The sequence below is a fragment of the Tupaia chinensis genome, unplaced genomic scaffold (assembly GCF_000334495.1).
Source record: "Tupaia chinensis unplaced genomic scaffold, TupChi_1.0 Scaffold142100_1, whole genome shotgun sequence".
Lineage (NCBI taxonomy): Eukaryota > Metazoa > Chordata > Mammalia > Scandentia > Tupaiidae > Tupaia > Tupaia belangeri.
Window position 1 is genome coordinate 461,699 of NW_006201951.1, and position 4,252 is coordinate 465,950.

The window sequence follows — 4,252 nt, forward strand, 5'->3', positions numbered from 1 at the left end:
CCCCTGGGGGGTGATTTCTCGCTTTCTGTCTCTATGTCTCTCTCTATCTGTCTGGCAAGCACATGCGCCCTATAGCCAAAACCTCTCTCAAAAAACAAAAGAGAATCATGGGGCCAACAGGTGGCATGGTGATTAGGGTGCGGGACTCCCACATGGGCGACATGGTTCAAGCCCTGGACCTGGCGGACTGCTTTCTCACCTCTTTCTCTCTCTCACTCTCACGTCAGACCAAAAAAATTAATAATGAAATTAAATAAAATAATTCTTTGAAAAAAGTGGACTCATACAGCAGGTGGCCTTTTGTGATGGACTTTATTATTATTTTTAGAGGTTTTTGCTATAAGATGCGTGTGCTCGCCAGATGGAGAGAGACAGAGAGACAGAAAGCGAGAAATCACCCCCAGGGGGGATAGCCACACAGCAATCCCTTCTCCTCCATTCTCCTCTCGGGATCTTGGGCACACACGCACACGCGCCCAGCGTGAGTTTGAAGCCACCGGGTCTAGGACATGAACCGCGGTCGACTACATGGGAGTCCAGCCTCAACCACCACGCCACATGCTGGTCCCCAGAATGATGTTAATTTTTATTTTATTTATTTATTTATTTTTTGCTACAGGGCACATGCACTCGCTAGAAAGAGACAGAAAGTGAGACATCACCCCCCAGGGGGGCATGGCCATGCCGCAATCCCTTCTCCTCCATTCTTCTCTCGGGATCTTGGGCACGCACACACATGCACCCAGTGTGGGTTTAAACCACCGGGTCCAGGACTCAAACTGCGGTCGACTACATGGGAGTCCAGTGACATAGCCATTATGCCACCTGCTGGTCCCAATGATGTCAATTATTAATCGTTTGCTCCTTTTCTTTGTTGAGGATGGTTCAACTGTATGGGTGTCCCCATTTCTTTAATGTCTCCCACTGAGGGAGGTCTGGGTTGGGTCTAGTTTGGGAGCTACTATGACTTTCTGGGTAGTGGGTTTTGTGGCACAGAAATTCTCATTTCTCTTGGGTAAGTGCCGAGGAGCGCGTTGCTGTGTCCCACATGGCCAACACCATTGAGTGGGAGCAGCGTGGACTGGAGATAAAGATAAACCGCAAAGGGAACCAGCAGTTAGCGTAATGGCTATGTCGCTGGACTCCCACATAGTCAACCGCGGTTCGCGTCCCAGACCCGGTGGCTTAAACTCATGCCAGGCGCATATGCGTGCATGCCCAAGATCCCGAGAGGAGAATGGAGGAGAAGGGATTGCGGCGTGGCCATCCCCCTGGGGAGGTGATTTCTCGCTTTCTGTCTCTCTGTCTCTCTCTGTCAGGCGAGCACACGCAACGCACCCTATAGTGAAAAATAAATAAATAAAAACCTCTCCGGCAAAGACACAGGTAGAGGTGAGTGGGGTCAGGTGGTCCAGACTCTTCCGAGGCAGCAGGGGAGGGAGGTGGGATGCAAAGCCAGTTCTTTTCTTTTTAAGAATTATTTTACTCAACCTTATTCATTTATTTATTTTAATTTGCCCAGAAAGGGACAGAGAGAGAGAAAAGTGAGAAAGCAAGCTGTGAGGTCCGGGAGTCGAACCACGGTCTGCATGTGGGAGTCCAGCGCCCTTAACCACCCCGCAACCTGCTGGCCCCAAAGCCAGTTATTTTCCATCGTTAATCGGCTGAAGACGTGAAAACGCCTGGTGCCATGTAGTCCTATGCGAGTTTTACCTTCTCAGGCTTTTCTGATTAGCACAAAGCTTCCTTTAACCCACACCAGCCACTTTGCAGTTTCGACACAGAGGCAGAGACATCCCATCTGTGCCGCTCAGATCTGACCTCCCGACATGTGCAAGTGACGAGTGTGTAGTTTTGTAAGAAGCTACCAAACTATTCCAGTTTTCTGTGACTGACCTGAGTCCCCCTGCATCCCCCCAGCAGCGGCGTGTCACAGCCGTAACAGGGAAGGGACGCCCAGGTCCCCCTGCATCCCCCCAGCAGCGGCATGTCACAGCCGTAACAGGGAAGGGCACCCAGGTCCCCCCGCATCCCTCCAGCAGCGGCGTGTTGCAACCGTAACAGGGAAGGGACAGCCTGTCAAAGCTAAATCTGCACCTCCGTGGCTACTGACATGGAGCTGAGCTGCCTTGTGTGGCACCCTGGATTCTCTGAGTCCAGATCTCTTAGATTAGATACCCTCCCTGAGATGCCAAATGAAAAACATGTAAAGTAGAAAAAGAGAAGTTTAAATTGAAAAGCTTGATTCTTAATAGAAAAGAAATACGCCCCAGGCCTGAAAGACGTGCAGGTGGTCCGCTGCCAGAGAAGGACAACTGGTCAGATTAAAAGTAAAAGGGGACCAGCAGATGGCATAATGGTTATGTCGCTGGACTCCCAGGTAGTTAACTGTGTTCGAGTCCCGGACCCGGTGGTTTAACACTCATGCCAGGCATACGTGCCCAAGACCACAAGAAGAGAATGAAGAAGGGACTGGTGTGGTCCTCTCCCCTGGGGGGGGCGGATTTCTCACTTTCTCACTCTGTCTCTCTTGTTTTTATTCATTTTACTTATTTATTTATTTTGAGGCGTAAACAGTCCTTACTGGGCTCAGACCAGGAGTCCGCAGTCTTGACCTCTGTGTTTGTGTCTCCTTCTCCATGTTCTCCTCGGCCTCTTTCTGGGGCCTCGTAGCTGTCTCTTTTTCCCGTAGGACATCCTGGCCTTCTCCTTCCTCTTGTCCCCCAGGGTGACCGTCACTGTCTGGTACTTCCAGCCAACACTGTGATCAGGCGTCCCAGGTGGGCAGCAGTGCCACCACCCACTTTCTCTCACCACGGGGTGGCGGGATCCCCTCACTCAGGCCGTGCGGAGCAGCCTAGCCCCGCCAGAGCCATGGCTGGGGACCCAGAAGTGGTGGGGCCACGGGAAGGATTGGTCTCACCGGCTTAGGGAGGCCGGCCAGCACTTTAATTGGTTTCTGTAGACGCCCTCCAGCACACGATCATCACCTGGTGGTCACAGTGCCCGCCAGGCAGCCCGGGAGCTGCTCCTCTGCCATCTTCAGCAGCTGTCTGGGGCAGCGTTAGTATTTTGTAATTTGACCGGAGAGGAGGGAAAGTGAGAAAGCAAGCCTCCAGGTCTGGGACTCAGATGTGTTGGCGTATGTGGGAGTCCGGGACCCTAACCACACCGCCTGCTGGCCCAACCCAGACCTCCCTCAGTGGGAGACATTAAAGAAATGGGGACACCCATACAGTTGAACCATCCTCAACAAAGAAAAGGAGCAAACGATTAATAATTGACATCATTGGGACCAGCAGGTGGCATAATGGCTATGTCACTGGACTCCCATGTAGTCGACCGCAGTTTGAGTCCTGGACCCGGTGTCTCCCACGCCGCCTGCTCCGAAGGCGCCCACAGCCACGCTGCGCGGAGATGCATGAGGGGCTGTCCTGTCTGCCCGGCCATGGGAGGAAGCCCTCCACGCTCAGCTTTGAGGTGAGGACAGCCAAATTCTTAAGTTCTCTTTTTACTTTTTTTTTTTTTTGGAGAGGTTTTTGCTATAGGGTGGGTACGCTCGCCAGAGAGACAGAGAGACAGAAAGCGAGAAATCACCCCCAGGGGGGATGGCCACGCCGCAATCCCTTTTCCTTCATTCTCCTCTCAGGATCTTGGGCATGCATGCACATGCGCCTGGTGTGAGTTTAAGCCACTGGGTCTGGGACTTGAACCGCTGTCGACTACATGAGAGTCCAGCAACATAGCCATTATATTAACTGCTGGTCCCTAGCTTCTCTTTTTAAAAAGCGTATTCCTTCCTTGAGCAAGAGAGATAAGAGGGAGGCGGCACCCCCACAGGGCCTTAACTTGGAGACAGCCTGCTCCGCCGGCCTGCCGTGGGCTCCCTCGCACTGGTGCCAAGGCAGAACCGTCCCACGATGGCCAGCCCTGCCCATCCGCCCGCAAGTCCCTTCGAGTCCCAGCTGATCGGTAGCAGCTCTCATGAAAGGACGCTGAACCCTTCCAGCCTTACCTGCCCAGCCAGGCGATGGCGTCTGCGCCGGCAGGCTCAGGTCAGAAGCAGAGCTGCCTGGTTAGTACCTGCCGGCCATCGGCCACCAGTCAGCTCGCACTTACGTCTCTCACGGGTCTTCCTGTCCTGTCAGGGCAATGCTGGCCTCAGGGAGTGAGTGAGGAAGTGTCCTCTTTTCATAGAGGTCTGATGAGAATTGCTGTTAATTCCTTCAAAAAAAAAAAAAAAAAAAAAAAA